This window comes from Chelonoidis abingdonii, chromosome 8, assembly GCF_003597395.2.
Source record: "Chelonoidis abingdonii isolate Lonesome George chromosome 8, CheloAbing_2.0, whole genome shotgun sequence".
NCBI classification, from domain to species: Eukaryota; Metazoa; Chordata; order Testudines; family Testudinidae; genus Chelonoidis; species Chelonoidis abingdonii.
The window spans coordinates 22,040,797-22,063,863 of record NC_133776.1 but is presented as its reverse complement, the minus strand read 5'-3'; the positions used below and the strand labels follow the sequence as shown (position 1 = coordinate 22,063,863).

At 41.6% G+C, this 23,067-nt stretch overlaps 1 long non-coding RNA gene across 1 annotated transcript; it reads left to right on the top strand.

Moving 5' to 3' along the window:
* Positions 1 to 8,734: 8,734 nt before the first annotated feature.
* On the top strand, positions 8,735 to 19,979 carry LOC142047186 (uncharacterized). The gene is made up of 2 exons (XR_012656357.1): positions 8,735 to 8,957; positions 19,054 to 19,979. It is a non-coding gene; the product is annotated as an uncharacterized LOC142047186 (long non-coding RNA).
* The last annotated feature ends 3,088 nt before the right edge of the window (positions 19,980 to 23,067 follow it).

The following is a 23,067-nucleotide window of genomic DNA, read 5'->3' as shown; positions in this document are numbered from 1 at the left end:
TGGGACTACTCACATGAGCAAAGCTATTCACGTGCCTAAGTGTTTGCACGACTGGACCTGTGGGATTATGGGGGGGGGGGGGGGCAAGAGGGGAACGAAGAATCCACACTAAGATAACTGGAGAATTCTATGAGATTAAAAATTGATATTCTGAAAAATTTGGAAATATTAAAATTCTGTTCGTTTTACATTTGTTCTAGTAAAAATAACTTCCTGCATCAGAGACAGAAAAGAGAGAAATTCCTGACAGGCACACTTAAACTTTTGTTCCTTATAGTTAAAGCAATTTTAGAAGACAAATTTAATGACTTGTAGTGCTGTAATTCCTCTAGAGACTTTACTGTTATGGTCAGAGAATATGCTGAGTGTTCTAAAATTTTTCTCTTTAAAACATCACTTATGAAAAGCAAGACCTATTTTTCTCCTCTACTGCCTTTTACTCATGACCTGACATATGCAGAAAAAGAATGATGCTGCAGTTAGATTGTATTTGACTTTTTCCTGTTACTTTTTATGAGTAATTTAGGAGTTGACCAATAACTATATTGCTATCTTAAAATAATACCGTGAAAAGGTGGTATGTTGTAACTTTGGCAGAGCTTGCCTGAAACACCCATCTGTTAGCAGGTGTTAACGCTTTCCTAGGAGGGTCAAGTGGGTTTTGCTGACTCAGTGGTGCAGCTGGCTTGTTATCACACCCAAAATAAGGATTTAAGAAGACATCTAGGGTTTAGACCAGACAGGTCCTAATGGAAAAAGCCCTAGGAGCAGCTAAAACCTCTAGAGACAATTTAGACTAAGGGTATGTCTGTACTGCCCATCGATCTGGTGGACAGCGATCGCTTTATCGGGGATCAATATATCGCGTCTAATCTAGACGCGATATATCAATCCCCGAACACGCTCCCGTCAACTCCAGAACTCCACCAGGGCAAGCGGCGGTAGCGGAGTCGACACGGGGAGCTGCTACCATTGATCCCGCACCGTGAGGACAGGAGGTAAATTGAAATAAGATACACAACTTCAGCTACAGGAATAGCATAGCTGAAATCGAAGTATCTTACATCAACCCCCGCCCCTTAGTGTAGACCAGGCCTAAGACAAAGCACAGAGATAGCCAAATCTGAGAAGAATATTTAGTCTGGAGTTTCATGTCATATTGGTTTTGGAATTGCCATTTTGTTAATGTCAGGCTGCAGGAGGCATGAGATTTTGTTTGTAGTGAGGCAAGGGATACCACCCATTCCATATAAAACATTTAAAGTGGTCTATGTAAGGATAGTGGAAAGATTATGATCTGCGAAAGGGCCTCCTGTAACCAGAATCCATCTCTATTTTAGGGAATTGGTGAGTTTCCTTTATTTCTGGAGCAAATGTTCTAGCAATCAACAGGAATGTTTTCCGTAAGTATAATGGCATTACTGCTCTAATAAGTGAAAGGTACACATGCTGCAAGAGAGCATAAAGAGCAACTATAGGTGGTCCTCTTGACAACAGTATCAGATTTGTGTTCTTACTCTTCTGTCATTGTCACAATGCAACACTTCCTTCTAAAGTGCTGTATGCAGTAAAAATTATTTACTCAGAAAACTGCAGCAACGTCAGGCTTTACAACTTGTTTCAAAAGTGTGAAGGTACCTGAATTTCTAATCCTTCTTTTTAGAAATAATCTCAATTTGTACTGTACACTCCACTATAAAGGACTCAGTGCGAACTTTGTGACAAGATTTTGATGAGCACCAAGTGTCCCTTGGAAACAGATGAAGATGCAGTCTAAGCATAGCCAGACAACTTTAAGTGTTCACAAATGCACCTCAATCGCTAAGAGTGAAGCTATTAAAGATGTAGGAGTACAATAACACTGTCCTGAAATAGGAGTTGTAAGAAGAAATGTGTATCTTTAGCAGTGTGGCTTTCAGCATTTCCACAAGGAGGCAAAGTTGATTGCAAAATATATTTCATATGCTATTTAAGAGTTTCAGAAGCTCTCACAGTAGGGCAGGGGTGGCTAGCCTGAGAGGAGCCAGAATTTACCAATGCACATTGCAAAAGAGCCACAGTAATCCATCAGCTGCTTCCCCCATCAGATCCCCACTGCTCCCAGAGCCTCCCACACACTGGCAGCCACGCTGATCAGCACCTCCCCCTCTCTCCCTGCACTTCCCAATCAGCTGTATTGTGGCATGCAGGAGGTTCTGGGGGGAGGCCCGATGGCATGGCAGGCTCAGGGGAAGAGGTGGAGTGGGGGCAGGACCTGTGGCAGAGCCAGGGGTTGAGCAGTGAGCACCCCCCAGCACATTGGTAAGTTGGCACCTGTAGCACCAGCCCTGGAGTCGGTGCCTACACAGGGAGCCAAATATTAACTTCTGAAGAGCTGCATGTGGCTCCATAGCCACAGGTTATCCACCCCTGCTGTAGGGTTACAACTATACTACTGGCCTTTATATTATAAAAACTGCAACATCCCCGTTCATCTTTAGAAACTACAACAAATTTATCATTCAAATAGATTATGTAAATCCTTATCAGGATCAACATTTGTTCCTCTTTCAGATTGGCTATTCAGTCAACTAGCCGTAGCATAGGATTTGGAGTCAAAGTGGCCTGAATTCTGTTTCAGACTCTGCAATTGGTTTGCCATGTGACCTTGAGCAAGTCACTTGACCTTTTAAAGCTCCATTTTCCCTATCTGTAAAAAGGGGATAATACCAAAAAAAGTGTAGTGGTTTGTGATTCTCAGGTGAAAGGTGCTATATAAGTGCAATATACTATCATAATTATACCTAACATTAGCTATTAACTTCCTGCTGTTTGGATGCACACTTGCGCACCCCCCCCCCCCACGTAAAGAATCGGGGACTTACCTGATTATCCTTGGGTTGATATGTATACGCTGATCTTTGCAGAACTAGCCAAGCAAGTTTCCTCTTCCTTGGATACATCCTTATGGATTACAAATATATGTTGAAGGGAGACTTTTCTGATGGAGGTGAGGGACAAGTGAAAGATATTGCTTTTAGGAAAAAAAAATTGCTTGGTATTTCTCCAGCATTGCTTGTCAGTTGTATTGTGTTTCTAGAAGCTCCATAATACACTTTTCATCTAGGCTTATTATGGTTTGTAAATTGTTAGGTGAAGCAGCATCCTTCTTAAAATTGGTAGTCAGATCCTACCATAAATTTACTAAGAACTTGGAAATCATTCCACATAATTTGCAGCAGAAATAACATACAGCTATCATTTTTCTTCACAAACAACTGTCAGGGACTCTAACCCAGACGGCAAAGTTCGTTGTCTGACCGCGAGAGAGACAGGCAACACCAGCAAGGTCCGATCAAAAGCTCTTTATTGACAAGTGCACGCATCAATAGAGAGCAGCTCGTCTCCCGAGAGAACCAGCCCCCTTTACATCTTAGTATAAGCCTATATAAACAATCCTGTCGCGTCATAAATTATTCACTTGAGCAACCCACTCCCTTCATTTCACAACTAGAAACTAGACACCTTTAGTATACATGCATGCCTAAAGTTAGAAATGTAGGGGAGTTAAAAACAAACAAAGAACAAAACCATGGAGTGAAAACAAGGAGGCTGGGAAGCTAGAGTTGTTATCAGTTCTTCGAAGGGGTTGCTCCTAACACAGCACATCTGGTACTATACCAGGAATGCAGTTTCTCTCTTATCTCACTTTTTCCCAGCACTTCCTGAGACATGCTGCTTCTCAGTTCTTTTCCACTCAGGGATTACTCACAAACCTTTGTTAGCCTGACTTTGGTCAGGTTGGCCTACCTGGTTTTGTCTGCTATATCTATTCAGGCCTAACACAACCTTCACATACAACTTCCACTTGATAGTTTTTGCTGATAATAGTTTAAAATTGATTTTGTTCTTTGGCAACTGGAAATCTTGCCCTGTTTCTTTTGTACATTGTTTAATGGGCTGAATGCTAGTAAGTGGTTCCCTATTTGCTTGTTTTATTTTTTAATTTTCATTCATCTAAGCCAGTATGGTAATATGGACCATTGCTGCTATGGTGCTTGTCAGCAGGAGTTTTAAATGATTTGTTCTCAGTAGCCTACATGAGTGTGGTGAGACCTGTACAAACATCAAAGAAAGCAATAATCCCACCCTGAAAAGCTCAGTTAAACCTTACAATTCCCAAATGATCTTATGCTATCATTACCATGTTTTTCTTATGCCACTTGCTGGCTGCTCTAATGAGGGATTGTGAGGAATATGCAGCACAGAAAGTGTTACTCCTGTGTGCATGTAAAATGACAAAAGTGTGGGTACTGAAGCAGTTCTCTGCTCCTGGGCAGCTGGATGATGGCTATCCTACGCCTGCTCCTCTTTATATCTCTATATCAACCCTGAGATTTTTTTTGGTGATGGTTAGTAACATGTGGAACCAGCAGTAGGCACAGGTGATTAGAAAAAAGGAGAAAACTAGTTAACTGTCTCACTGCAGAGCTTGATCCATGTTCCTGAGGAGTGTCAGGCAAAGGAGTGAGGAAGGGGAATCAAACCTATTAATCCTATTACAACAGCAAAACAATGTTAAATTAACACAAATTCACACCACTGACAGGTGAGGGACAGATCCAGGACTTTCAAAGACTGCCTCTCTCACACCACTTGCTTTGGTTGCAGACTTAGGCCTATGTTTTCCATGCAGCTGTATAGGGTCCTGCACTTCCAGAAGCCTTGCCAGCCGCATGCCTGCCAGTAGCATCCCCTCACACAGCCCAAGCCTACTTCACCTCTGTGATTCCCCTCTGACCAGCTCGCTACAGTAAAGGTCAAAGCCCGGATGACCTGATTCCCTGCCTCACCAACCCAAGAGGGGAGGAGTTATAGCAGCAGGGATGCTGTGGAGTAACCAGAGCATGGAAATGGCCTGTAATACCCCCATATGTCATCATGCGGGCACTCATAGATGGAAAGAGAGCTGGCTGCATAGGCATTGCAAAGCTTAGTACTAGGCCTGAGATGCTGCTCTATCTACTGAAGAAGTTGTGGTGGGCAGGCTGGGGCTTGGGCCCAGTCGCTCCACCAGGGCTGGACCCTATCTAGGCCCAGCCTGTTGCTAGGAAGGGTCAGGCGTCCTCAGTCCTCTCTGAAGCTAGGCGCACAGCCTGCTCCCCAGACTACAGCCCCCAGCACCCTTGGGGTTGGTTCTTGACTATTACAAGCGAGGCGGAAGCGCACAGGCTGCTGGGGCTTGTAGGCGGCTGGTTCCCTCTGTGGTTCTGGGGAGGAGGAAGCAGCCGAGCCCCGCCCCGCCGGGGGAGGGACAAGCGCAAGGTGTCGGGGGTGCACGAGGCAGGTACCTGCGCGCGGTGATACCGGTGCCATGGCTGCTGGGTCCGCGGTCGGGATAACGCCTGGGGTAGCCGCTGCAGGGTGAGCTCCTGGCAGGCAGCAGCCATGGGGGTGTCCCTATTTGGACACGTGCGGATAGAGGACTTGCGCCGTTACCTGGGGGCGCGCTTCGCCGCCGCTGCCCCGGGAGCCGCCAACGGCCCTGCCGCCGTTGGGTTAGTTGTAACACCAGCTGATCTCCGCTCCCTTGCATCGATCGGGCAGCCCCAGCCGGCTGCAGGCCAGGAATCGCGGCAGGCGGCGGCACGGGGTGGGGGCAACCGTCGTCGGGTCCGGAGGGATGTGGTGAAGATGGTGACAGAGAAGGTGGCCGAGATCATGCGGGATGAGCGGTTCGGGGGCTGGAGGTGCTGGACGCGGAGCTCTCCGAGACCTGAGAGAGGAGCCACAGCAGAGAGTCCTGCCCCTCCCCCAGTCCCACAGCTCTTGAAGAAACGGCGGAGAATCCGTGCGTCACGTGTTACGCTTTACCTCAGGGAATTGTTTGGTCCCTAAAAACTCCAGGAGGTGGCTTCTGGGTGTCCGGACTAATTCATGCAGACTGCCTGGATAATCTTTTCTTAGGGAGTGGTGTGGGCTGGGTTCCTCGTTCTGTGAGGGGCTAGGCTCAGCAACAGGGGTTTGGCGAAAGGGGAGACTACACCGAATTTATTTATCTAAAAAAGTGAATGTCAGCAACTGAATTTTTCAGTAACCCTTTCTCTTTCCTAGCCCAGACAAGAGGAGTGAACAGAGCTCATCCTCCTCATCTCTTGCATGTTGTTTCTGTGAATGATATCTAACCATGTCTCTCTCGACTCCCTCCCCCTAAACTTTCTGCTCCCTGACTTTCACCCTTTACCAGCCAGGGAAGTTTTTGCCTCTTTGGATCATCTTCTGGAGATGATATTACTACTTGCTAGTATATTTTGAAACATGGAGAGCAACTTCAGAAGTCTTTTTCACTGCTCTTTAGCAGTCTGTGCTATAGATCCTATAGTTTGTTTCAGGGGATAAGGAAAACACAAAAGGGGTGTCTTCATGAATTCCTAGGTCAACCCCTCCATTATCTTTATCTGGGTTACGTATAGTAGGGTTGATTTTTTTTTTTTTTTTTTTTTTTTTTGTTTAGGTTTTGCAAATAGGTGTGGGAATGATTCATACTGAAGACTGATTTTAGGGGGTGGGGAATTGACTGGCTGAAGAGCTCTCCATTTATTTTGTGTTTGCTGCTATATTATGACTGAGGGCTTTGGATTTTCTTCATCTGCTCTGACAAGTCAAGCAGCAGAGGTATCTTTCTTGCAAAATTTTGACAGTGATCAGGCACTGATGATGCACAGAAGGACTGCAGCTACTGCCTCTCTGAGCCTATACATATATTATCTCAACCTCATACATTATATGCAAGGGAGAAAATTGCCTGAAATCTGCATTACTGTTGTCTTGCCTGGCTTATAAATCTGTCAGTGTAGGAATAATGAACTATGTCAGAAACTCTTTAATTTACTCTTAGACCTTTGTCAGGATTTTATTTCTCTGTTACATAGCTATGGAGTAGATTCAGTTCAGAGTTTTAATCACTGAAAGTTTTATGTTAGTGTGCCATTTATTTGCAGATTCAGTGAAGCCCTTTAGGGTGACTTGTTGAAATCCGTTGCAAGAGTCAGTCCAGAGAGGTTCACTCAAGTTCCTCACTGTGGTGTGGATTTTGTTAGAGTATTCCATTTGGTTACTTCTTGTGTAGCTAATAAGAATAAACTATCACTGTCAAAACCGGTTAATGACAATGTAAGGAAGATTTAAGCATAACTGAGCATTAAAAGTAATTTTATGTTCCAGAATTGTTTGTATTATTTCCTTCAACTTGTTTTAAAAGGTCTGTACTAATAAACTGTTCCATAGCAGAAGACAGAGCAAGACTCATGTGCATAATGTTGTACAAATTGGATATGTGTGTTTAAAGAAGAAAATCTAGGAATACAAGAATGGATGTAGTCTGTGCTTAAAATAAGGGGGAGTACACTTTTTCCTGATCCCACTAAAACAGAGGGGAGGAATTTCCTCTCCTCAGCCAGTCCAGTGAGAGCTCCACGTCTTGTTTCAGTCTGCTTTTCACATGGGATGTGGTACTGTGCCAGATAACTTTATAACAAGATACCATGATTGAAAATTGAAGCTAGAGAAATTCTGACAGAAAATAAGGTGTGTATTATTAACAGTGAGAGTAACTAACTATTGAAATAATTTAACAAAGTTTGTGGTGGTTTTTCTGTTACTGACAATTTTCTAAGCCAGGATTGGATGTTTGTCTAAAAGACATGCTCTAGTTCACACAATAATTAATTCAGGGAAGTCCTATGGCCTATATTATACAGAAAGTCAGATTAGATTATCACTGTGGTCCTTCTGTCTTTATAATCTATGAAAACTGAATGATAGCAAATATGCCAGTCTTTTTATTTTAAAACAAATTGAGTGATTCTGGGAATTACAGATCAATGTGCCAGAAAAATTGGTTGCAATAATAATCAAAGATAAAATTATGAAATATTAAGGCTAATAGAAAAGTACTGTCAAGGACTGGCAGAGAGACACAGAAGAATGCATAGGAATAAATGGTCAATATTCAGGCTGACGAAAAGGAAACAGTGGAGTGCCGCAAAGTTCTGTACAAGGACTGGAATAATAGCTAACAATATGTAATTTGGGTTCTAGTTTTTCTTCTCTTCCACAATACTACATGGCTGAGTTTCCTGTTTATAATCTAAGGCTGCCTTTCCTTGCATGCAGTATTGCCCTGTGGCATTGAGTGTAAGCACTTGAGATAGAGCCTCTCCATATAAAATGAGTGGCAGCAACAAGTAAGATAAATGGTTTTTCAAGAGGGGTCCTTTGCTTTGGAATTCATTTTATCTTTGTTCTGCCAGAGCCCAAGTTATTTAACCATGTGGGCACAGTAAAAAGCCCACCTTCTTTCTGCATGTGGGGAGGTGGTGTGTTGATGGGTCATCACTGTAAAGAAGACTAATCTGGTGACAATATGGCAGAAGCTTGGGAAAACCATAGAGAAGATCACACACTGACAGTGGAGGTTTAAAAATAAAATAAGAACAGATTTGTGTATCAGAAATCATATGGAGTGAGTACAGGACATTTAGGGGTTCATGCCGAAAGGGTGTTAATCTTGGCAAGCCAGTTGTTCCTTTATGCCTTGCAGTAGGTTCTATCCCTGAAGCTATTCTGAGAACACAGACTCTAAAACAGGTGATAAATTAAGCCCCTTTATTTAAAAGACAAAACTATGAGAGTGCTAATGCTGCACTTACAGCACTCTGATGATCTAATAAACTTCTCTGTTTCATATAGGTATCAGTGACTGAAACGATTCAGGAAGACCTATAGTTTTTGAACTTCAGACTCAGATAAGTCTTTCAATATACAACTTGTTTTCTTCCATTCTCTAAGTGTCAGTATTTTCTTTATGCACCCCATTTTTGAGTCTTTAAAAGCCTTCCTGCGCTTTTCAGGATTTCCAGGCTGCAGTTGACTTGCCTCACAGGATAAATGCACAACTGAATACTGTACAATCACAGGTAAAACCCATGAGCCACTAAACTTGTTTCTTTGTCTCTCTCATCAGTGGAATATCAGGTCTTTGAACTCCAGAGGCCTCTGGAGAGCTTTGGGGTCAGCTATCACGTCTTGATTTCTGCTGTTAGAAATTCAGCCTCAGCCATGGCCAGAATGAGGTCTGGGTAAGGCCTAGAACCCTGAGCTTTGGCAACCACCTTATTGGTTTCCCGGAACTAATTACTTCTGCTTAGTCTGCTATCACTAATTGCCTCAGGCATTCTGTTCTCATATAAGATCCTTAATCATGGTCTTGTATCTGTCTGTTGTAAGCTCCCCAGGACAGGGACCTTGCTTCCTGTACTCTCATGTTCGATTTCCTTCTTTTTGGGGTCCATCAGAAGTTAATACTCAGTGCTCCCTACCTGTAACTCCAACCTTAGGATTCTAAGGCTAAATAAATATTCTTAGCACCTGACTTTCCCATTAATTTTATGAGATATCTTGGTTCCAGTTGCTCTTTTCTTTATGCTCTTTCTGCATTCACCATAGCCCTTACACGCCATCCCCAAAGCACCAAAACTCTACGACCCGTCCACCAATTGAGCAGAGAAACTTATGCTCCTCTTTTTTGCCTTAACTTCCTTGCCAGGTGACCTCTTTAGCATGGAACTGTTTCTGCTCTCTGTGCCTGTTCTCTTCATCCCTGGCTCCTAATACCACTTTTAGCAGCCAGCCTTTACCTGTGTCGTGTCATGAGATAAATGTGGGATCTGGCAGGAGAAGGGAACTGAGGCAGTCCTTCCAGTCAAGCAGGGCAAGTAGGTGGTTCCCTGGCACTGGGAGGTGTCCCAAACTGGCTTTTTCTCTCCACCCATTTCCTCCTCCAACTCCAGGATTAACTAGTAGAGAGGGGAAAACACCTAAATGCTTTAATTACATAGATGCCTCTTAGGAAGCATGATATTGTTTTAGCGAAACACACTGATGATTACTCACTTACGTTAGCACGTAGGCCAAACCTGTTGAAAATTTATGTAGTTATGATAATAGAACTGTTGGTATGTAGACCAAAGTTCCCTGAAGCTTTATAGTCATGCCAAGAGAGATAATTGCAATTACTAGCAGATGAACTTTGTATTGGTTATGGAATGGAAATATATCTAGGGCAGCATTCCCCAAACTTTTGAGGGTCGCACCTCCCTGCCCCTCTCCAGAGCCAGGGCGAGGGACATGAGTAGGGGCAAGGGGGCTGAGACTGGGGCTGCAGGGATGGGACTAGAGTCAGGGCTCGAGCCACAACCATAGGCTGAGGCTGGGAGCGGGAGCAGTAGCAGGGTTGCAACTGGGCTGTGGTGGGGGCTGGCAGCTGGGTCCATGGCCGGATACGGCTCCACTCCTGGCCCCACCTCACTCCGCCCCCGGCCTTGGCCCTGGGTGGGAGTGGAGCTGCAGCTGGGCCCCCAGCTGGGTTCGGTGTGGTGTTGGGTGGGGGCAGGGCTGGAGCAGAGTTTGGGGTGGGATGGCCTGGACGTGCCCTGCCCCCCTCCCCCAAAGGTACAGCTGCACCCAACACTTTAGGGACCGCTAATCTAAGCCATGACCCATTTTTGCAGTTGCATAAAATGTTCTAACTGCAAAGAACAAAATGACATTCACCTCTACCTCAATATAACACTGTCCTCGGGAGCCAAAAAATCTTACTGTGTTATAGCTGAAACTGTTTTATATCGAACTTGCTTTGATACACCGGAGTTCGCAGCCCTGCTCCTCTGGAGCACTGCTTTGCTGCATTATATCTGAATTTGTGTTATATCGGGTCGCGTTATATCGAGGTAGAGGTGTAATTGCTTAAGATGTATTTTATGCGTAAACCACAAAAAAGGTAAACAAGTAGGCTATAAAAACCCACAAAATTTTAACCAGTTTGGAACAGACTGAAGTGTGAATCTGTCCTCAGAAGGGTGAGTTGTATTAATCTTTTCTTTTTGGTATTTGTGCTGATCTCTTGTTTAATAAACTGATTGAGCCTAGGTATCTGATGTCATGTTAATCAATAATCTAAATCAAACCGTCTTACAAAGGCTGCATTTATGATCTTGGACGGAAAAAATTTACCAATAGGCTGTAAAGTAAAATGGGACACACTTTTTTTGTAACAAGGAAAGTGTAATATTTGACTTCTAATGTGTTGAATTTTAACCTATTTCTGTTACTCTGTGTAATATGATTATTAAATTTTGTTTAGACAATAATCCAAACTATAAAAAGCCTTGTTAGGATACTGGAATGTCAGAATAACTGATATCTTGGAGAGTTACATTGGCATATGTATGTATTTTTCTAAATACTTAATTTTGTAGGATGAATCATCTTCCTTTGCAAATTTGTTGCCTCTAATTTTGGTTTGAATCAGAAATGTTGACTTAGTAAATGTAGTACTCATGAATGGTGGTAATGTTATTTTGGTATTTTTCCATGATTGGCAAACTGTCATTTAAAAAAAAAAAAAAGTTTAAGAAAAGCAAGTACCTTTCCCTACTCCAGCACTAAACCTTACAGTTTTTCTTTCATTTTCCTGAATTATTTCAGTGAATGCTTTTGGTTGTGGCCTTCACTTTCTCTGAAGATACTATATTGATTGTAAGCTTAAATTGTAATTCCCCCTAGCTCTCAAAAGTTTGGGACCTTTGAGACACAAGTAGGAGAGTGTCACTGTGACAGCTGCTTGCTAATGCCTCCATAATGTTCCATTTCAGTTCTCGTACTCCCTGTTCTGACTTGGCTTTGGTCAGGCCTAGAGTGAGTGGTGATAGGGATATAGATAGGGATAAGTCCTGGAGGTAGTAATGTCAGGGATGGAGAGCTTGTATGAGAGTTGACAGAAGAGATGAGTGTCATCTCAGGCTCACCCACCCCCATATAACTTGTTGCATTCAGTCAAATTAATATGGCTAAATAAGGCTATCGGGGTGGTGACCAGTGTGAGAGGGGGTTTAATTACTGAGCTAGAGTCTGCGTGCTAAATTAATCCACTGAATCTATGTGGAGTTATGCCTTTGAACTATCTGGAAACAAGCTAATGTAGAATGCGGCAGCCCACCACATAGGTGGAGTGTATAACTATAAGGATATTAATCAAATGCTGTACAGCTGCTTTTCAGGTGAAGTTTAGAATGTTGATTTTGACCTATAAAGCCCTAAAGTGGTACCTGGGATACCATCTCTCTTCAACAGTGGCAGAATGGCATGAGGAATTGGCAAAGCAGATTGAGCTGGAGCCCTATTGCTGTAAATAAGAGTTGCTGGCAGGGCATTCTCCATCAAAGCTTAAGGACTTGGGTATTTCCCCCATTTTTCTCTGTCTGACTTTGATAACCTTCAGGACATGTTGCAAAGCTCATCTTTGTTCTTAGGCATTTAAAAATTGGAAGAATTGTTGGAGGGGGATTAGCTTGCAAGTGCCCTGGGTCACAGCTAGTAAGTTGTACTGTTGAACTTGTTGGATTGAGGTTCATGTACTCAGCAGTTAGATCTAACAAATATTTATTAAGGCAAGACACTGAGTAGTGATTAATTACTTACAAGTGGGAAGCTTATTAAGAGGATCTCATCACAGTCCCCTCTAGCACCAGGTAATGCAATGTCAACATCCCTTTGTTACACAAACTTATTTATAACTTTTTGTTCTCTTTTCTTATACATATGTATTAGTCTCTTATTTCCATATAATTTTCCTCCCCCTGTCAGTACAGGGTTAGTTTCAGTTCAGACTGGTCTTTTCTAGCTTTTTAGTTACTGTATCTTTTTTTGTTCTCACAGGCATGATTACGCTGCAATTTCTTACACAGTTCTACTTATACTTACACTGCTAAATGTTATGAGAACATACTTAAAATCCACAGCAGGCTTCTGTCCAAGCCTTAATATACCTTTGCTCTCAGCAGCACTGGCTGGTTTGATGTATTTTAGTTATGTCAGTGTCACCTAAATAAATATGTTTGCGGGTGGGGAAGAAAGTGGCTTGGTCTAAAGAGGTAGATGGGAGTTGTTTCCAGAGAGGATCCGGGTGCATCCCTCCACAGCTTGAAAGCTCCACAGAACAATTTTTAAACCTTATTAAAACTTAAGTAAACTGCCAGACAAAAGAATTCCTGCTAGTTTGCACCAGTCATTGCATGATTTTTCCTTCCTGTTCTGAGTAGACATCCTGTGTCACTATTGCATACTTGCCCATAGATGACATCAGGCTCCACCCTCCTTACTCATTTGATTACCTTTCATCATGTAATGTGGAAATGAGATTGTTTGTTTGTTTTTTCTTGAATGTATTTAGCACTCTGAGTCTTCTACGTTTCAAAACAGAAACGGGCTAGAGGACTATAAATGTCACCAAATTATTGGAAGGATTTGGGGTGATATCCCTGCTTTTCATAGTGTCATCCTCCTCTCTGGATATTTCATGTCAGATTGTTTGTTTGTTTTTTTTTAAATGCGTGGCGCCTAAATGCTTCAAAATGCACTTAGAGAGAGTTTTTTTTTTTTTTTTTTTTCTGAAAGATCTCGGTTCTCACCGAGTTGGGGACTACTTTTCGTTTTAGAAAGTGGAGGAAGAAACCAGGAGGGCAGCTGTTTTTAGACTTGATTCTGACCAACAGGATTGTGAATCTGAAGGTGGAAGGCAATTTGAAATGATTGATTTCATGATTCAGAGGAAAGGAAGGAGTCAGAGCAACAGAATAAGGACATGGACTTCAAAAATGCAGACTTTAGCAAACAACCTTAACTAAGGTCCCATGGGAAGAAAATATAAGGAATGAAGGACTTCAGGCGAGTTTGTCAAAGTGACAATATTAAAAGCGCAATTGCAGGCTATCCTGGTGCTAAGGAACGATAGGAAGAATAGTGAGAGGCCAATATGGCTTCATCAGGAGTTCTTTAATTACCTGAATCAAAAAGAAACCCTACAAAAAGTGGAAACATGGACAAATTTGCTAAGGAGGAGTACAGAAGAATAGCACAAGCATGTAGGGACAGATTCAGAAAGACTAAGGCTGAACTAGCTGAAGTGAACTTGGAACGATTAGCAATTACATTCGAGACTTCATGAAGGAGAGGCGAGGTCCCAGAGGACTGGAAAAGGACAAAAATAGGACCTATTGTTAAAAGGGAACAGGGAGGACCTGAGTAATTATTGATTAGTCAACCTAACTTTGAAACATGGAAAGACACTGGAACATATTATTAGTCATTTGGTAAGCACCTGGAGGATAATAGGTTTATAAGGAGTAGTCAGCATGGATTTGTCCAAAACAAATCATGTCAAGCCAACCTAATTTCCTCCTTTGACAGTTACTGGCCTAGTGGTGGAGGGAAAGCAATAGACATGATCTATCCTGATTTTTAGTAGGGCGTTTGATACAATCTGCTGTGACCTTCTCCTAAGCAAACCAGGGAAATGTGGTCTAGAAGAAATTACTATAAAGTGGGTGCACAACTGGTTTATGACTACTTAAAGTATAGTTATCAATGGTTTGCTGTTAAACTGGCAGGGCATCCCGCAGGGCTCAGACCTGTGTCTAATACTTGTCAATATTTTCATTAATGACTTTGATAATGGAGTTGAGAATATGCTTATGAAATTTGTGGAGAATGTCAAGCTGGAACGGGTTGCAAACAATTTGGAGAACTGGATTAGAATTCAAAGTGACCATGACAAATTGAAGAATTGGTCTGAGAGCAATAAAATTAAATTTAATAAAGAGAAGTGCAAAGTAATACGCTTAAGAAAGAAAAATCAAATGCACAACTACGCAGAGAGGAATAACTGGCTAGGTGGTGGTATTGCTGACAAGGATTGGGGGGATATAGTGGATAACAAATTGAGTCAACAGTATCATGCAGTTGGGTTCCACACGTGGGACACTAGGGAGGAGAAGCTTCTGTTTCTTACTGTGAATGGAAAAAATGGTGAGGTAGGTGGAAGATAGAAGCCACCCTCCCTAGAAATAACGGGCTGTCTAGGAAAAGCCTTTTGCTGCTGTACAGAGCCACAGCAAAACTGCAGTACCGCTTCCCTGCAGGGGATTGGACTCTTAAAGTCCCTTCCAGTCCTACGATTCTGTGATTCCCCAATCATAAAAAGCATATTGGCCTTGATGGAAATTTTTTGACCAGTTTTAATAGTTTCAGGCTGTGTAAAGTAAGGAATGGAATGGAGAAGAATAGACTGCAACTTTTAAAACATTGCTTAGGGCATATCAGCTGAAGACAGAGCCATGATTAGTTTGTGGAAATGGTTTTGCTATAGGCAGATCTGCTGTATAAAATGTGATTATGAACCTGGACAGATTTCAGTATAATCTCTTTTAATCAAAATGCCTCAGATCTCAGTGCTATATAAGTGGGTTTGTGTTTTTTAAATGGCAACTTTACTGTCATCTTCTTGCTCCTAATCTTGCCAATATATTGTCTCAAGTGCTTGCCCCTATTTTAGAATCTCTGCATCAGGGTGGCTAGGGTAGGCAAGAGGACAAAGAGTGACAGAGAGGCTTGAAGTACTGTCTCAAAAGGAGGTTTGCAGGAGGCATTGGCTTCCACTTGGGGCTTTGTAGCAGCACAGTAATTCTCTATTCTTGATTAATTGGCTGAAAATCAAAAACTGTTGTTTTGAAAATGGTGCTGTGGTGTCTCTGTATGGCTCTTCAGTTGCTGTACAGTTCCAAAACTCAGCATTGCAAATGCATTATTTGACTTGAACAGCATGGGTACATACTTGGCAAGTACTACTCTGAAGTCTTACAGTAGCAGAGCTCTGAACTTTGAGACTCAAAATTGGGGAAAAGCACTGCTTGTGGCAAGCCTCCCCTGCTTCCTTTAAGGCAGTGGTTTTCAACCTGTGGTCTGTGGACCCCATGGTATCCACAGACTATTTCTAAGAATTCCAGTGGGGCCCACACCTCCATTTGAAATTTTTTAGCAGTCCGCAAATGAAAAAAGGCTGAAAACCACTGCTCTAAGTAAGGCAATATCTCTGTTCTGTCTCAGCCTGCATGTGGTCCCGATTTTGTGCAGGTTATCAAATTAAAATTGTTGCAGAACCTATCACACAAACTGGGTGCCTTGGTTGCAGAGATTGAAATTAATATTGTTGCATAGTATACGGAATCTTGTGCAGAGGTGAGCTTTTAGCAATGACGAGGAAGGGTGGGTCAGTTGAAACACTATGTTGTAATTCAGTAACCAAGATCAGTGTTGACACTTCTCAATTCAGTAAGTAGATCAGCAACAAAAGGCAGGAGCATTAAGGAGCATCACTTGTCCAGATTTAACATCATACACCCAGGAGAAGAGTGAGTTTTTTGTTTTGTATGGAATGTGCACTACCTTTTTTGCAATATTAAAAAACATTTCTTAAGGGGGAGAGAACCTCCTTTCTTAAAAGTAGTTTGTAGCAATTAAGTTGCTTTGATGTGGGATTTTTAGCATAACTGGGTTTTTAATATAAACGATATGTAATGAACAGCAAGGTGAATGTTTCATTGATGATAGTACTGAGCAATTCTGTATCTTTGTATGCGATGAAGGCACTGTACATACACTAATTAGTGAAACCTCTCTATGAGGCAGGTAACTGAATAATACTACATTTCATAGAATAGAAAACTCAGGCAAAAGTTTTAAGTGGATGATCTGGTATTTCCTTCTAGCCTTAAACTCTGTGACAGTGATTTGTCCAAATCCACAAAAGCTTGGGCTTAATTAGTCAGTTAAATTTCTGTTGAAATACTCGTAACTTTTTTTAAGTTCCTGGAAAAAAAATTGTTTTAATTTAAAGAATAATAATAAAAAAAATAGAGTGGTGGTGGTGGGTTTAAAATCCTGGCCCACTGACATCAGTGGGGCCAGGAACTCACCCTAGATATATGTATTATTTTTAAAAAAATCAATGTTCCAACTAAAAACAAAGTAAAGTAATATGCTTTCAGTCTTCTCTGTTTTCCTTTTTTTTTTTTTATGCTTTCAGTCTCCTCTGTTTGTTTTTTTTATGGCAAGCATAATGTACCTATTTGAACTTGGTTAGTGTGGTACTTATTGTCTAGAAAAGACAGGAGGCCGTGAGACAACTGAAATGATAGCACTTGTATTCAAACCCCTCTGGTGATCCCACTGTGTTGGTATATAATGCAGCATGCTGTGTGATATGTTTCAGGAAGAGAATAGAGTAGGTGAGAGAACAAATGTACAATACTTCCTAAAATACCTACTTAATAGACTTGTAAAGTGTTCATTTTGTCTGACAGGCTCCCTGGGTTTTGGGTGTTGGTGTCTGATTTGCCTAGTCAGTGTATTATTGTTTTTCTCTTTAATCCCTTTTGCTCTCATTGGTTTTTGTATAATGAATTTTCAGACTGTGTGCCAGCAATTAAGTTACTCTGCTTGAGTCAGCCTCCAAAATTCACATGACAGAGAAGGCGGGACAGTGAGTGAGGAGATGGAGGAATTTGTGCATTGTAACAAAAATGCACAAAAATTGCAATTTCCCTTGGGTTTGGTCTACTATAATGTAGAACAAAATAATAAAAAAATGACTGGGGGAGGTAGGCAAAGCTCCTAATTTGATTGGATTAGATTGTGAACCTTCCTTCCTTTATGACCACACAAACGGGGAAGCATGAATGGAAACATAATTCCTCTCAGATTCCCCTCTGATGTCCTCAGTGACTGTGCCAGAAGAAGACTGTCAAATACCCTTGCCAGAGGACTTCAGTCAACTTGACTCCCTTCCATTTGTCCCTGGGAAAATGAAATGCACTGAGGGGAATGTCTCCTGAAAGCATTTTGAGGTTTGGTGCCTCATGGGAGCTTGTGAAATCCCCAGATCTTCCTTCTTCCAGTTTTGATTACCTGCAGAAGTCCCAGGTTTCCCAGGGCCTGGTGGATCCTGCAGCCATTCTGGGCTCCCAGTCTGGCCTTGATTACTGTATTTCTCCCTCTAAACTCTTAGCATTGACTGGAACTGCTTTGGATCTTAGCAGAATCTTTAAGTCCATGGCTTACAATGACCTGCTATGGTTCAGAGCTGCTCCTGTAGATCGTGACATAATCCTCCAGGAGGCAGAGCTGGAATGTGACTCAACCTGTGGAGCTTGGGGAGAAGTTAGGGAATACTTCTATGGAAGCTGATGTGTTGAGTGTCCGTGAAGAGCGAGGGATCACACAATGCTCCCATTTAGCTCAGAATTTCAGACAGAAGAGGCACAACAGGTACCTTGATATGAGAAGGGGTGTGAGACTAGCCATGCTCATTTTAGGATGGCTTCTCCTCTCTCTCTTGCTCTAGTGCAGGGGTGGCCAACCTGAGCCTGAGAAGGAGCCAGAATTTACCAAAGTACATTCCCAAAGAGCAACTGTAATACATCAGCAGCCCCTCTACCAGATCTCCCCCCCCAATCCGCTGATCAGCGCTTCTCCCTCCCTCCCCGCACCTCCCAATCAGCTGTTTTGTGGTGTGCAGGAGGCTTGGGAGGTGGGGAGGAGTGAGGGCAGGACAAGCTCAGGGGAGGGGATGGAGTGGGAGCAGGGTCTGTGGCAGAGCCAGGGGTTGAGTGGGGGGCACCCCCCAGCACACTGAAAAGTTGGCTCCTGTAGCTCCAGCCAGGGGCGGCTCTAGACATTTTGCCACCCCAAGCACGCGCTTGGAGTGCTGGTGCCTGGAGCCGCCCCTGGCTCCAGCCCGGGAGTTGGTGCCTATACAAGGAGCTGCATATTAACTTCTGAAGAGCTACATGTGGCTCCAGAGCCACAGGTTATCCACCCCTGCTCTAGTCTCTTAGCATCTGATCAACTCTTCACACTTCAAAATGTGTCTTTAGTTCTAGGATTTTCATAAAGGTGATATTATCACTGCGGTTTACGTTCAGTTGCAATATGTGACTGACTGAGTGAGTGCTTCATTCCTTGAATATGTCTTTCAGTCTTCACAGTTGTGTGAAACAATTACAGCACACAGAGCTGTGCATGGCATGGCTTTTCACTGAATCATACTTACTTTTACTTTATCCAAAATTTTTTACTTTGTCTCTTCCCCTGCTGACTTTCCTTTTTTTGTTCTAATAGGTCAAACTTCCTGAAGCTGGTAAAAAATGAAGATGGCTGTTAAACGTTTGATGACCTATCTCTATTGGCTATACTATCAGTATAAACTGATCACCTGTAGTGAACTCATGGTACCCAGTGAACTATTGATCTTCTACGCTGTTGTTGTTCCTATGCTTGCTGTGATTGTGTACATGGTTTACATCTTTATCGCTATGCAGATCAATCTGGCTTTCCAGTTTTTCTTATTTGTATTTGGAAACCAACCTGAAAGTACTGTTTCTATTATAAAATAGCCTAGCTACCGTCATGGTGGCTTTTGGATCCTGCACACTGTTCTCATAAAGCTATGTATTTGTTTAGAAGCAGTTTGAGGTTTACGCAAACACTGCTTTTTGTGTGTGTAAAATCTGCTTAAATAGGAATTATACAGAAGATAAAACCAACCTTTATTCTGTAATGGACACTTCATCCTAGATGTATCACTTACTAAATATTCTACTTGTTCACCTTAAGAATAGTATTCATATACAATATTTTAGATACACTGAAATGGGATAAATTAATTATCTAATTGTTATACATTAGAGCTGGTAAAAATATTTCAATATTTGGTGGAAAAATTGTGGAAAAAAGATTTTACATTTTCATGAATGCTTTTTGACCAGCTTTATTAAACATACAGAGATCTTACTCTTTATCATAGTGGGTAATGTCTAATGTAGAATGACTTACTTTTTCTAGTTAAGATCTACATACATTCTGGAGCAGAATTTAATTCTAATTGTTTATATAAAAATGTTTGGAGAAAAACAGCATAAAATATTTATCAAAAGTGTAAAGGAGGAAGAAAATTGTAAGGTATTGTTTCAAGGCAGGCCATTAACTTGCTATATATAACTTACTTCTGCTTCTGTAGAGAATATAACTGTTACTACTTTACAAATTGTGTAAAATATTTGTCATGATTTATGATGTCTCTTCCATGGGCCTGGCTTATAGTATATAAAAAATGTGAGTCCAGTGCAGCATGACCTGAACATTGCCAGGAAAATCCTGGCCCCACTGAGGTCAATAGCAAAACTTTCATTGACTTAAAATGGGCCAGGATTTTACCCCTAAATTATATGGATCATTTCTAGTAATGTGCTCATTCATAAAACTGGTAGATCCAAGACATAAAGAAAATTATCTAAAAACTGCTCAAAAATGAGAAGTCAAGAATAAATATGCAGCTGGGTTTACTATGGCTTTATTACAGTCTGAGCAGTGGTGGCCACTATGTGTAAGATTAAGGTCGCATAATAGTTTTAGTTCAAACCTCCCCCCCTCTCTTTTCCTTGGCTGATAACTTTATAGATTTCCTATGTTGGGTGTCTCTGAAGGTGAATTGCTTTGGAAAGTTTCAGAAAAATGGTTCAACTGCTACCTGTTGTTTGTTGGTTTGAATATTGACTTTTTTTTTAAAGAGCCTTCTAAAAATGGTGAGAGATTTGGCATTGGAAAAAACTCTCTAAATTGAAAATGACTTTAGTGTTGGAGAAAGAATTAGTTTGGATTTCACAGATATTTGCCATGGGAAATAGTGTGCTGTACATGCATAGTAGATCTTGTATGTTTTGTTACTAAGCTTGTAAAGTGTGCATCCAAGGAAAGCAGGGTGCATGGCTGACTTAGCTGTGTACTGGAAAATGTACGTAAAATGAATATCACTCAGCTGCTGCACATAGGAGGAACACTACAAAGAAATCATGCTCCTTTCTTTTTTGAAAACCTTTATAGAGATACAGGCCAAGTCTAGAAGTCTGGTGACATAGACCTATCATTTATATTTGTATTATGGTAGTGTCTGGAGGCCCCCATCCTGATCAAGGCCCCATTGTAGTATGTGTTGTAGAAATATAATGTGACAGAATCTGTGTCCCAAAGAGCTTACAGTCTAAATGGACAAGATAATAGGCTGTAGGAAGGGATGGAAATACACTGACTGATCAGAGCAGTAGTTGCCAGACTTATTTCAATTTTTTGTGTTACAAATATGGCAAGAACATGCATATACTATTTTCCTTTCCTGATGTCACATTAATTCTGCATTTTTTGGCTTTTTCTTTCATATACATATCTCATAGAGAGATCAAATTATAACATGCTCTAGTTAACTCAACTGTTAGCAAAAGATCAATTACCTAGGGACGATTGGGTGCAAGTGTCATATGATTCTCAAGATGTGGGGGTTGGAGTTAGTCTCCCTAGCAACCTTAAATATATATTTCAATACTGTTTAAATAGTTGGGGTTTCCTTTTTAAGTTGAAACTTTATTTTGTATTTCTAGGTTTAACAAAGTTCACATTTTTAAGCTAAGCCTTCTTTTTAAGGCATTGTCAAAGAACATTAGTAGAATGTCTGCTCAACCTCAATGAAGGGGGTTTTGTTTGGGAATTTTCTAAGGTTTTAAAAGCACAATTATTTTAACTGACAGGAATCCCTTGAGTTCAGGGACTGTAGGAGCACAGATGGGAAGCTATGGAGTAAGGGAAGGCAGCTGTGGAGGGGAGAGGATTTGCAGCCAGAGAGCTGGCAATATCCGTTTCTCAGCCCCAGCAGCATTCAAGAACAGTCCTGGCAGAGCTTACAAGATCTATGGCTGGCTTGGAGAGAAGCAGGAACGAGCATGACTCTAATTATGTTGTTTCATATTAAACCCTTTTGCTAGTGTCCACCATAGAGTTGTGCAGGTGGGGGAAGTGAAATGCATGGATAGGCTGCTGCTCCTAAGAGCAAAGCCCATCATGCTGACCATTATTGTCTCATTCTCTCCTTGTACTCCCCCGTTTGTCGATCCATCTGTTGTCTTATATCGTAAGTTCTTTGGGGCAGGGACTGTCTTTTTGTTCTGTATTTGTACAGTGCCTAGCACAATGGGGTTCTGGTCCAGGACTGGGGCTTTTAGGTGTTACGATAAAACAAATAAATAATAATGTTCTGAAAGAGCTCTGGCCTTCTCTATTGCTACTTGCCCCTTTTTGCTCAGCCTTGGGTTTGTGCTGGTTGTAGAATGATTTAATTATCCATTAAAATTGCCTTAGAATAATTTAAAACACCCACAAAATTCCACCAGTTAATTGGACCCCAGGATGCCTAAATTAATTTGGCAGAAAAATCTGTTTGTCCATGAAAATTTTAAATTTTTTGATGAAATTAATTATAACTAAAATTTTCATTTTCAATGAAAAAATAACTTCTGTCAAATTTTAATCAAAATGGAAGTGATTTTTTGCAAAACACTTCGATTTTTAACAAAATAATATTTTTAATGAAAAAAGTGTTCAGTTGAAAAATGTCAATCCGCTCCTGGCTTATACACTGATTAGTGACTCTGATCTTCATCCTAAAACTCCTCTTCCTCTCCCCTGCTCTTTCTGATCCTGTTACCCCTCCCCCCCCTCAGCATTCAGATGTGTCTAAAATTAAGATATTTGCTCAATGTTCATACTTTAGTGCAGTAGGAGAGCTGGACAGCTCAGCAGCAGGCAGCACCCATCCAGATTTAGTGTAACACACCTGGAATAAGCAGGGAGTTTTCTTGTATGTATTTGGAACTTGTAGAAATGTTTCTGGAATAGCCTTTCCTTTCATTTTAAAGGGCATAGAATCTTCTTGTTAAAAATAGTGCATGGCTATTAAGCTACTTTGTGGGTTGTTTGTATGAACTGAGATATGATGCTTTCTGGGGTACCCAGGGTTATGAGGCACTTCACTATTACCTGCTGGTAGCATTAGGAAGCCTTGTCTGTGCCTGCGGTAAGTCAGCTCTCCAGTTTCCTGGCAACAGAAAGCCTTCTGTTCTAGGCTTTCTTGTCACTCTGCAGGTTAGCAATTGGAACACTCCAGCACTTGCACTCTGTGAGTGTTTTCCCTGGATTGTTCAGCTGCTGGTTCACTGGACACTCGAAATATTTGAAGATTTGCTTCTTCCCAAGAAGCAGTACATCCCAGCTTGCCAGTTTCACCTCCGATGGCTTCTCTGCTTAACA